The sequence below is a fragment of the Lactuca sativa genome, chromosome 6 (genome assembly GCF_002870075.4).
Source record: "Lactuca sativa cultivar Salinas chromosome 6, Lsat_Salinas_v11, whole genome shotgun sequence".
NCBI classification, from domain to species: Eukaryota; Viridiplantae; Streptophyta; class Magnoliopsida; order Asterales; family Asteraceae; genus Lactuca; species Lactuca sativa.
This window is the reverse complement of record NC_056628.2, coordinates 16,501,875-16,514,549: the sequence shown is the minus strand read 5'-3', so window position 1 is coordinate 16,514,549 and position 12,675 is coordinate 16,501,875. Positions and strand designations below refer to the sequence as shown.

General features: G+C 32.4%; 1 long non-coding RNA gene across 2 annotated transcripts; it reads right to left on the bottom strand.

Moving 5' to 3' along the window:
• Nucleotides 1-6,262: 6,262 nt before the first annotated feature.
• Nucleotides 6,263-7,628, bottom strand: LOC111913068 (uncharacterized). 2 transcript variants are annotated; one of them, XR_006184096.2, is made up of 3 exons: nucleotides 6,966-7,628; nucleotides 6,552-6,819; nucleotides 6,263-6,429 (listed from the first exon to the last, which is right to left on the bottom strand). It is a non-coding gene; the product is annotated as an uncharacterized LOC111913068 (long non-coding RNA). The 2 variants fall into 2 exon arrangements; XR_002857413.3 differs by having other exon boundaries at nucleotides 6,263-6,595; nucleotides 6,742-6,819; nucleotides 6,966-7,620.
• Between the last annotated feature and the right edge of the window lie 5,047 nt (nucleotides 7,629-12,675).

Here is a 12,675-nt window from a genome sequence, read left to right as displayed (position 1 = left end):
AAGGATGATCTCGATAAAATGGAAAATGATGTTGTTGCTTTTTATGAAATTTCTTGTGGTGTCGCTCCTGACAACTTTGATATTATCATAAACTGCAAGTCAGCAAAAGAGATCTGGGATGTACTCAAAAACCTGTACGAAGGCTCAAAACAAGCACAAGATAAGAAGCTCACTACCGAACTTAACAACTTCAACAACTTCAAAGCTCATGCTGGTGAAAGTTTGGAAGACTCCTTCAAGAGATTCAACCTGATAGTCACAAAGTTATCAAATGCTGGTACCATTCGCAGCAACCATGAAACCAATCTCCAATTCCTTAATGGCTTAGGACGACATTGGACTACGGCCAAAATGATAGTCCAAGGTGACAGGAAGATTCACTCTTTATCACTCTACAAACTCTATAGAGAACTTCAAGCACCTGCGATGCATTCCTCAAGAGGGGGATGTGACGAAGAAGGCCATCGCTTAGATACATCCATTCGTTAGAGCCCTCTAATCACCACAAAGAAAATTCCCACACCGCAGCCTTCACCTCCACCATCTCAAAATATTCCATCTCCCCACTCATCACCCAAAAACACCCTCAATAGACCTGAGATTCCTCCTCATTTCAAAAACCTTGAGGAACATATGTCATCAGAAAGCTCCACATACTCTCCTGCCACCGCTCAAAGAAAACAAGACTGGAAAGCAGCCAAGTTAGTTGAACTCATCTGGAGAGAGTGCGGATTCGACACCATGATTGATGAGTCACTAATTAACTCATGGGTCAATCCGCACCGCAGGCTGCTAGATGAAGACTACACTCCCAATCTCACGTATGCTGAACCACCCTCCGATGGTTATTGGGATCTTCCAATTTCTCCCAATGCCAAGTATTTTGCTGTATTCGAATCCTTTGACTGCAGTCTTCCTGATCACAAGCGTCTGCCGATGGAATTTGAAAGACTCACTCGCTTCTATGCGAAGCATGGCTCTTCAGTAGAAAACATATGGTCTAACGAGAGACCATCCGTAGTGAAAAACTACAAGATGCGGAATTTCATGAAAGCTGACTTTGCTCAATTCACTCTTACCAGAAGAGAGCATGACTACATACGCACTCAGGCGGACTTTCCCTGCACGAATCCTGAAGAAATATTTCTCATTGCTAGAGTTTTTCAAAACAAGGCAGAGAAGCATCCGAAGATGCAGATAGCTCTTGACAAAGCCAAATCCTTTCTAAAGGACACTGTTTGCGACTTTGGTAAAATCGATGTGGATATCCACCCCACCATCATCAGAAAGTTTGATCTCCCTCCACTAGAACCTGTGCCAATGCCAACCAAAGGTTTTGAAGAAACATCATTAGGCGCAACAAACTATCCTGAACTTGGGATAATTTTCAAACGGAAGACGGACAAATGTCAAATACTTCATTGCAATAAAAGCTATGCACCGTCTGCCCAAGAAGCAACTTGACATCTGCAAGACCGCAGTAGAAAGATCAAAACACACTACTGCTGAAGTCAAGTTTGAAATTTCCAGAAGAATCACTTGGCTGGAAAATGTTAGAAAATTCTGGTGGATTTTGATCAAGTTTCTCAAGTTTGACTCCTGAACCGAAGTTAAAGAGGTCACTTAGGGGGAAATTGTTAAGACATAAAAGTGACCCTATTGAACTAAGGTACCGCAATCATCAATCAACCACAACCGTTCTCCATCAGCAACCATCTCAGCATCCGGAGTCATCAAGTCTTCAACATCCGCAGTCTTAGTTATTTCTTTTACTTATCCTATGTAATGTACTCTATTATCCAATATGCCTTGCACGACTGCTTATAGAGTCTTAATCTAGTTCAAAGTCTCTATAAATAGAGACTCATTCTCTTGTATCGAATACACTTCTTACTCCTTACTGATAACTTATGAACTTATTCTGAATATATTTCTCTAAGTTATCTTATTCATTTCTCTATCTTTCTACTCTTCTTACTCTCAACTACTTAAACATATCTGAATATAACCTCTCTCCGGAGCAAGTCTGTAAGACTTAATCACTAAGTTTGATCTTCCTTATTAACTTGTAGTGAATGCATTCCTTGTTATGAATCAGCTTAAGTGTATTCTTGATATAACAATTGTTGTCATTTATATTTCTTTAAATTCCGCAACTAACTTCCTAACTCTAACTATATTATTGCTGAGCTTTTAGATCGTTTGAGATTAACTCTATTCCGCAAAATACTTGTTCTAACGTTTTTTCAAGTGTGTCTCCAAGTTTTTCTCTCAACAATTCTTCCTAGTCCGAGAGTATGAATTGGGCATAGTCATTAGTCAGTAATACGAAAGCATGGATTAGACATAGTCATTCGTCCCTGGTCCGAGAGTATGAATTGGGCATAGTCATTTATCATTAATATGAGAGTATAAATTAGACATAGTCGTTCGTCCCTAGTCCGAGAGTATGAAGTAGGTACAGTCATTCGTCCCTAGTCCGAGAGTATGGATTGGGCATAGTCATTTCTCATTGATCCAAGAGCATGGATTAGACATAGTCTCATACCTGATTTGAGAGTATGTATTAGGTAAAGCCATTCGTCTTAGATCCGAAAGTATGGATCGTGTCATTGTTAGGAACGATGAGGTGTGTTAAATTGCATATATGAGGTGAAATTGTTCTTGGATTAGTGTTTAAGCCCGTAACTATATTTGGTATGTAATTGACCCGATTGTGCATGGTTCTTTTGGGTTGCCTTCACCAAAGCAGCTTGATAGGATAATTTATGGAGAAAGAGGATTAATTATGATTTATTAATATATTATATGAATAATATATTAAAGGAGAAATCATATTGTTTAATTAATATTAGTCAAGAATTAATTGATAACTAGTTTTGTGACTAAAAGACATTAATTAAACTTAGGGGACTGGAATTGTAATTATAAGATAGTTACAATTGGGCTATGGATCACCTTGGAACATAGGTTGGACGAATTCTATGGGAAGCCCATAAGGAATTCGTCCAAGGGCTGTTCTAAAGGGAGTCCATCGGCTGCTTAGGGCCTAAGCAGTCAAATTAGGGTTTCCTAGTTGATAACCCTAATTGCCTTAATATATAAAGACCTCTATAGACCCAAAAACGTGGGGAACTCTTTGGGAAGAACCCAAGGACGGTTTTGGTGCTTCTCCTCCTTCTCTTTAGTCATCCTCTTGCTTGTGGTGTTTGTAAGCCATTAGAGGAGTAACACTTATGACTCTAAGCTCCAAAGACAAGAAGATTCAAGCCATTGAAGAAGATGTAATCATCTAGATCTGTATTCTTATGTCTATTTCGAAATACATATGCTAGATTAGGGTTCTTGAGTCTTGGATGAATTGCATGTACAATAGAGAAACCTTGATCCAAGCATTAGGGTTTGCATGAGCACATATGATGTTGTTTTGGCTCAAACCCATCAATTGTATCTTATGAGTTCTAATGTATGTATATATATATATATATATATATATATATATATATATATATATATATATATATATGTTATCACATTATGAGATTGAAATCCCTATGTACTCTCCAGGTTACCCAACCTGATCCACTCAGTTTATTGTATCACAGGTAGCGATATAAAAGATACATTCTTCTGAGAGATTCAAGGAGAATTAGGCCAATAGTTTAATTACTGTAAGGCTTGTAATATTTCGTTATGCTTATGTTTCTGTATTGACGATGACATCCCCAAGATTTTAATATAAATAAAATACATTTCTTCGGAAATGCTTTGATAATATCATTATCATGTTTTTGGGAACAAATTCTGCAATATTATTCCTCAAAGAGGATACTCTGATTTTAAATAAGCATAAACAAATTGGTCTTTTCTGACCGTGAAATTGGGGATGTCACAAAAATACCCGTAGTATCGACATAAACAATATGATGTACCATGTGCTAAGCATCAATAAAACATCAAATATCTTAAAGATCGTTAGAGAAGATGTAAAGGAATCGATAAGTCCATGTGATTTTGTCAACTTCACCATTAATCCCAACCTATTTGATTACTCCCCAACTTATATAAACATCAGTTTCCTTTACGGGTGTGCAAATTCTTTGAATATTCATGGGGCCCATCTTGATTCATTATCTTGTGATCAAATGGGATTGATAAATTTCTTGTTTTGACTGAAGAACAATGCCATGTTAGCAAAAAATGGAAGAAAAAGGTATCCCAACGGAGAAGATGAAACTCACAACAAAGAAAGTGTGCTGACTGTTTCAAGCAAAGGATTTTCTACTAATTTTCAAACAAGTATAATTTTTATTCTTCCTTAAGATCATAATTGGGAACCAACACCTATTTCAGAACTAGGGTTTTTATTTGTAATGAAATGGAAGCAGCTACATATGGCTTTGATGATTCATAAGAACTTGGAGATGGTGGTTTTGAATCTGTTTACTATGGTAAGCTAATCGATGGTCGAGAAGTGGCGGTGAAATGCTTATACAAGAACAACTTATAGTGGGTGTAAAGAAATCGAGGGGCGCAATTTGGGGGTTCTGTAGATGGGTTGAAACTGAATTTAGGTGATGAAGCTCAAGAAGAGAGAAAGAGAGAGAGAGAAAGATGTCTAATTTAGTCAATCTATTAAATGAGATGACATAATGGTAACTAGTTTACCCTTTCAATTCTTCCATAATGACCAATTATACTAGATAAAAATGATTTGATGCCCCTTGAAGCTTTCAATTCTTCCATAATGACCAATTATACTAGATAAAAATGATTTGATGCCCCTTGAAGCACCAAAACAAGTTTAGGGATTGATTAAACCAATTTCAAAAACATTGTAGGGCTAGATGTCGTTTTTCCTTATTTAAAAAAAACATTTAACTGAAGTTCTAATTTTTTAATATTATTCAATATTGTGTGACTTATAGTAATTTATATTTATAATATATGTAATTTCATTACCTAAATAAATCTATTCTTAATAAAATAGTTTTTTGGATGCCACATGTCCCCTTTTTAGACCACTTTCTTGCCACATGACACTCTCTCAATCTTTTTACTAATTTCTTCCCACTCTTCCTCATTACTATATCCCTCAATTATGCATTTATGTTATCATTTAAATTAAACACATGATTCCTTGCCAAATATATATGTTATCGAATATATTAAAATTTTAAATCCATTTAAGCCCTACAATTTGGTGCATTTCAACTCTCCCTTCAATTTTGGTGTATTTTTGTTTTCCAAATCTCTATCCTTAAACATCTACAATTATATTTGAAATATATGATTTCTTACCAAAATACCCATTATCAAATATAATTCAAACTAAAATCCATTAAATCTTTAAATTTAACTGCATTTAAATTATGCCTCCAATTTCTAAATCCAATATGTTGTAGAAAGATGTTTAAATTCTATCTTATCCCTAAAAATAATAAATAATTTTTTGAATTTATTTCTCTTATACCGATACCAATATATCAAATATATCTCTAATATAAAAAGGAAAGTAAAAATCAAAATAAAACTTACATGCATTAATTTTTGAATGAATCCCAGAAAATCAGCTTCAAATTTATTCATATATATATACATACTAGTGAAGTTTTAGGGCCGTGCTAAGCACGACCCAGGGAGGTATCTTTTGCAAATTCTATAAATGCTAGACATACGGAGATGACCACATAATAACAAAAAATTTCAAACTACAATGTTATAAAAATAAATAAAAGTAGGATGTAATATAAGAAAATACTTGAAAATGCATTGCTATGTCTTGCGTTTAGGTGTATTTATAAAATGAAGCTAATACAAACATGAAGATAAAATACTTATAAATGGTGTGAGTAGAGAACCTCCAAATAGAAATGTATATATGGAAAAGATCAATGGTACATATGGAAAAGATCAATGGACATAGGCTTGGCAACTTTTCTAAATCAAAAGGCTCGTCCAAATTTGACATTATGAAAGCAATAGAATACTTTACCCCTGTAGTAAATGCTCCCCGACACTTTAATGTATTAGTTATGTTGGAAAAAAACAAGTTGTACTATACTTCATTTGTACCGTATAGAAAAGGTGGTCCAAGGTCAAGCATGTCTAAAACCATGTATCAGAGTCAAACCAATCCCACCTGCAACAAAATGAAATTACAATAGAGTAGATTCACCAAGCTTGAAAGTTGACCTAAATTAGGTATTCCCCTCTTTCTAAAACAATTGTAATGAATTTGATTAGAAACATAAATACAAAATAAATGGGAATATCAAAATTTATACTTCCACTTACGTAGGGTTGGAAACAAGTACATTACAATACTTAATACAACACACTCGCTACTTAAAGTAGTATATATACATAAATTCAACTTGACGAATTTTTGACGAGCTACTTGACTTTAGTCTTGAGCGGTTCACTCTGCTGGTTTCACCACCGTTGGACAAAAAAATAAAAAAAGATGAATTTCTAATTGTGTAAATTGAAACATTTTTGATGGACATTGTAGTACATAAGGAGTTAATGGAACAACAAAGAGAGCTAACCACTTCAATTTAGATGAACTTGCGATTCTTACCATCGAGCAAAACTGAAATGACAGAGTCCGACATGTCGTGAACACAGGCACCCAGAAAACAAAGTAAAAATAAAAAATAATATTAAATTAGGTTGTAAATAAAAAGAATAATAAATTCACAAGATAGAGGGGGAAGGAGAAGTTGAAGACGGTCGTACCCAGCAACGAGCGATCGAATAGAGTCTGTCTTTTGATGAACATATAGATATTGCAATTCGATCTATATTCATGGGCATCTGTGATTCCTCAAAGATAAAAACAAAAACCAAAATAGGGAAAAACAAAAGAGTGAAGTTAGAGGAGATATTGTTTAATTTCAACATCATTCATGAAATACAAAAGCAAGATCAGTTATGGAGAATAAATGAAACCCACGAATTACCTCTTCGACTCATAAACCCTATAGATGAAAGAAGATGAATCAACATCCTTTCCTTCAGATCTGAAATTCTCCTGCATAGATGGGAAATTGTCTTTTTCTTTGTCTATTTTCAGTCCCGCTTTGACGAACTCTTTAAAAATTGGTGACAAGAATTTCTATAGCCGTGTATTAGGAGCGATGGTAGTAGGAAAGAAGCTAGACTCGTGTTCTTGAAACCGTCTTGTAGAGAGAAAAAAGAGGAAGACTGAAGACGATGTAAAATATATAGGATATGTAAAATCGAAGCTATGGAGAGAAGGGAGATAGAAGCGGTGGTGGACTGCAGGTGTTAGAGTTAAAGCACTGGTTCTGATGACTCATTCAAGCTATGTTAAGACACGTTGGTCTACAATAATAAATAAATAAAAGTACCTCTTTTTTTTAGTGGAGGAAGTTTTCATCAAAAGAGAGGATAGATAAGTGGAATTCCTTGTTGAAGAAGCTTTGGAACAATTGAGTCTAAATGAAGGATGACATAATACCACCTTTAAAGAAAAAACAAAAAAAAGTACCTTTAAAAACACACGCTGAGTGCACTCTAAAATCCCACAAAATTTGTTGAAAAATCCTTAGAATTCCTAAAAAAATCAAACATAATTCCTAAACCTCCCCACCAACTCCACTTTCCTTAGATTCTAGAGTCATGGGCGTACTTATATATATAAGATATAATTTATTTCTCTTATAACGATACCAATATACAAAATATATATATCTAATATAAAAAGGAAAATAAAAATCAAAATCTGCTTCTCATTTCTGATCAATTGTTTAAGATTCCCACACAGATATTCTTTAAAAATCGTTAACGAATGTGAATATTGATTTCCAATTTTTTGATTTCAAGGTTTTACTTGTGTTTGTGCGTGACAGACGAAGTGTTGAATGACGGACGAACTGATAACAACTGTTTCTCATTTTGGAAGAAATAAAACCGTTCTTTATTCTCTTATAAATTATTTCTCTCTCCTATAAAAAAAGCATTACATATACGGTCCTTTAACAAAATTCCTTTCCGAATATGGTCCCTCTTTTACAAAAAAATAAATAAAACCATTTAATCTAAAATCTACATGCAATGCCTTCCTTTGACAACATTTTACAGCAAAATTTACGAATTTGATTTTAATTGCATGTTATTTTTTCATTTTTTTTTCTAAAGACAATCTTTCTTTTTCAATTTAATGTCCAAAAATAAAAATATGATCTAACACCAATGTATATTACCGATACATGTTATTATATTAATTTTTTAATTAAGTTTTGCAAGTTATTATTACCAACACATGTTATTATATTTATTAAGGATTAATATATCAAGACAAATCAATAATATGTTACTTTTCATTAAATTTAATCAAATTGTATATTACGTATATATTATTTTATAAACTAATTTATCTATGTTTATTACAATATACTGATATAGTCATGTTAAATTTGTCATATATAAAATCATTTTCATGATATATTATGTTTCTTTTCGTTTATTGGCTCATACAAACTCATGATTTTGTTGAAAACGCAAAACATCATTTGGATATTCATAACATATTATATATATATATATATATATATATATATATATATATATATATATATATATATATATATATATATATATATATATATATATATATATATATATATATATATATATATATTAAAACAAAATTGTAATAAAAAATTTACATAAATTTGATTGTTATATTTCCCTAATAGATATGAAAATAAATATTAAGCTATAGCTTAAAATTCATGTGTCTTATTTATTTAACTGTAATATAAAATGTCATTTAAAATTAATAATATCATTTTATATATTATGGTAAACAATTTTATATATTCATTTTAATTTATATATCATTATACAAGATTAATATTATTAATTAATATATACCTAAACGTCCTAAATATTTTGAAAACATTTTATATATTAATTATAATCACAAGTTATAAAATTAAAATATAACCACATGTTATAAAATTAAAGACAAAAAATATAAATATGTAAATTAATAGTTATTTTGAAATAACTGATTACTCACCATGATTTAGAACTATCATTTATTTGCTATTTGATTATTATTCAATTCGTCAATTAAAGTTTATTCGAATTACAAAAGCTATTTGCTATTTGATTATTATTCAATTCGTCAATTAAAGTTTATTCGAATTACAAAAGCTATTTGCTATTTGATTATTATTCAATTTGTCAATTAAAGTTTATTCAAATTACAAAAGCTATCAATCGTTTGTAACCCTTACTTTCAAATTAATAATTTTATTTTTAACTTGACTTTATTATTTTTCATTATATATCAAATCAGAACATCAATGCCATAGATGCTAGAGAGAGAAAAAAACTTATTGACATGAGAACCATAGTTGTCAAAATCGCGATACTGATCGTAGGATCGTACGATCCTAGGTATGAAAAACGATCTGGATCCTAAAAGAATCGTATTTGGGGTAGGATTGTAAGATCGTAGGATCGAGATCCGATCCTACCTTCCTTTATTTTATTTATTTATTATTTTTTTTTTTTTGTAGATGAGAATTATTTTTATCACTTTTTGTGTTTTATCCTTACCAATTTACCATTTATAATTTTGTGTTGTGACTTATGACTAATATTTTGAAGTTTTTATAACTTTTGAACGAAAAATTAAATGTTTGAAATATTTTTCATGTTTAAAAATTATAAATTAAAATTATGTTTTATTTTGTGGGATCTTAAGATCCCGATTCCGATTTTGCAAACCCAAAAATGATCCTATGTAGGATTCCGATCTTAACAACCTTGATGAGAACATCTATATTTATAATTTTTTTATTATAATTACTTAATAATTTCCTTATATATTAATGAAAATTGTCTTTCCCTTTCTCAACCGTGATGTCTATAAGTTATAACGTAATAAAAAATAAACTCTTCCTACACATAATACAAAACGAGGTGGAGTTCCACTGACGACGTCTCAGTCCAACAAATGGTGAACTTAGATCATCACACATCCATGCATCCCTAAGATTGAAAATGGTGTGAATGCGGCTATTTATGACCATATGGAAGTGGAGGAATGATTGTGTTTTCAATGGTTACTATAGAAAGCTCAAGCAGCGACATAAACAATTTGGCCCTTAATTGACTTAAAGAGCCGGGAGAGGTTCTTGTATTGATTGGAATAGATGGCTTAGCTGCCCAAACACTACAAGGAAAAAGGTCATTACCGGCGACTTTTAGCGGCGACGTGTCGCCGGTACTGAGTCGCCACTACTGCTTCTTCGCTATTGATCACTATGTTGCCACTAATGAGATTTGTCGCAGTTATTGACACTGTCGTCGCTAATGAGTAGTGTCGCCACTAATAAACATGTCGCCGGTAATGACCCTTGTCGCCGGTAATAACATTTTTCAATTTTTTTTAATTAATGATTTTGGTTAGCAGTGATAATGTTGTTGGTAAAAGTGTCGCCGATAATAACAGTTTTTATTTTTTTTTAATTAATGATTTTGGTTACCAGTGATAATGTCACCGGTAAAAGTGTCGCCGGTAATAACAATATTCGATTAAATATCAAAAATAATAGTGTCGACGCTAATTACAAATAGTGTCAAAAGTCATAATATCCGAGTAGCAAAACAACCAAATTTTTACAATCTACCAAGTAGCAAAGCATGACAACATATGGAAATAAAACACATCCTTACATACCACCATCTTCGTTCCCATCGTTTCCTTGATTATTGTGAGATTGAAAAAACGAATAAAGCTCATCCCTACATGCCGGGTCGCCGAGCATTGCACAAAGATTTTCCAACTACATAATTAATAACAATATATATATATATATATATATATATATATATATATATATATATATATATATATATATATATATATACTTATAAGTTAGATTGTCAAACATAAACAAAAACTATCAAAATACATTGCTATTTTTAAACTAAGATAGAAACCAAAGTACATTGCTATTTCTTGCACTAGGGACAAAAACCAAATTACCAAACTTTTTAGTAAATAATCACCACAAAACCAAAATTACCAATTCAACATGCATTTTATGATGTTAAAGTAGATTGCTATTTTTAAACTAAGATAGAAAACCACAGTACATTGCTATTTCTTGCACTTGGGACAAAAACCAAAGTAGATTGTTTTACCTGTGATGGTTGTGATGATTGTTGTGATGGTTGCGAAGGCTATGGAATCAGCGGGAGAGCAAAAGGTTTACGGCCAATGCCTCTAATATGGCCACGTCGCTCTCCTAATACTTTCTCGAATGCAGCTCTTTCTTGTGCGGGTGTTAACTCACTTTCACCTTGAGTTTGTTCTAACAGCTCTTCAACTAACCGATTCTGTAACTCCCAAAAGTGAGTAATAATTAAGTATAAATAAACATTTAATTATATGATAAAATTATAATTAAATACTTACGTATTGTTGTTCCGCCTCAACTATAACAAATACACCATTCTTATCGGCATGAGCTTTGCAAAACGTTTCCACTCTCTTAAGGTTCTGTTTAACTTTAAAAATTAGATTATATTTTAAATAAATAATTACATGTATCGTACGATACCTTCTTATAGCAAGTACTGCTATACGAGCTTGAACCCCCACGATTCACACTTGTTTGCATTTCACGAACTTTTTTGTTCCTTTCTGATGCAATTCTGTGTTCGTCCGTTTGAAAATACTCAACTGCCTTCGCCCAGTTATCAACTAGCATACCCTCCAGAGGATTGGTTAATGCTCCCAGGATATCATCATACCCTCCAATTGACTTAAAATATTCTTTTGCGTCAGCTTTACGTTCTCGATAACCTTTTAACAAAGCTGCTTGAAAACTCTCTGTCAACAGATTAGCTTGTACATCCTGGTACATCTGATCCAAATCAAACTTTGTCTACAAAAAAAAGTTAACCAAGTAAAAAACAATTATAGTTAACTATATAAAATATATTTAAATATATAATTACCGCTAAATGTTGTAATACGGTGTCCTTTATTGAAGGGGAAACTTTTTTCCAAGTCCATTTGTCAAACGGGACCATCTGCCACATTGTTTTTCCAATTTCTTGGGAAAACATGTCTTTCGGCTTTCCTACGGGATCAAATGTGATATCCCTATCATATTGCAAGCTAATTGGTTTCCCCTGGTTCCGTAAGATTGCTTTTTCAAGTTTTATATTTTTTGCTTTTCCTCAAACTTTCCTTCGGGCACGTTCCTCAACTCCAAATATAATTAAAAATTATTAGAAACGATATTTAATTTATAATAATTAAACAAAAATATTAAATAAAAATTCATAATAAGATTTACTATCTTGCTCATGCTGACCAACACCTCTACCACCTGGGATATGTGGGTCCTCAGCCCGTCTCCCCCATGTCCACGACCCATGACAGCAGCCATGGTATACATAAACAAAATCCATATGCTCATCATTTCCTGAAAAACTATAAGATATACAAATACAATTTTTGTTAGAGATACACATTACATAAAAATAAACATTTACATAGTGTAACGCCTGTGTTTCCGGGCTTGCCACTTTTAGCAATGTAATAGTCTAGGTTAACCTTTGTAACCCGTTTTGAAATAATAATAATGTATTATTTGAGTATTATGTGTTTTGTGCTTA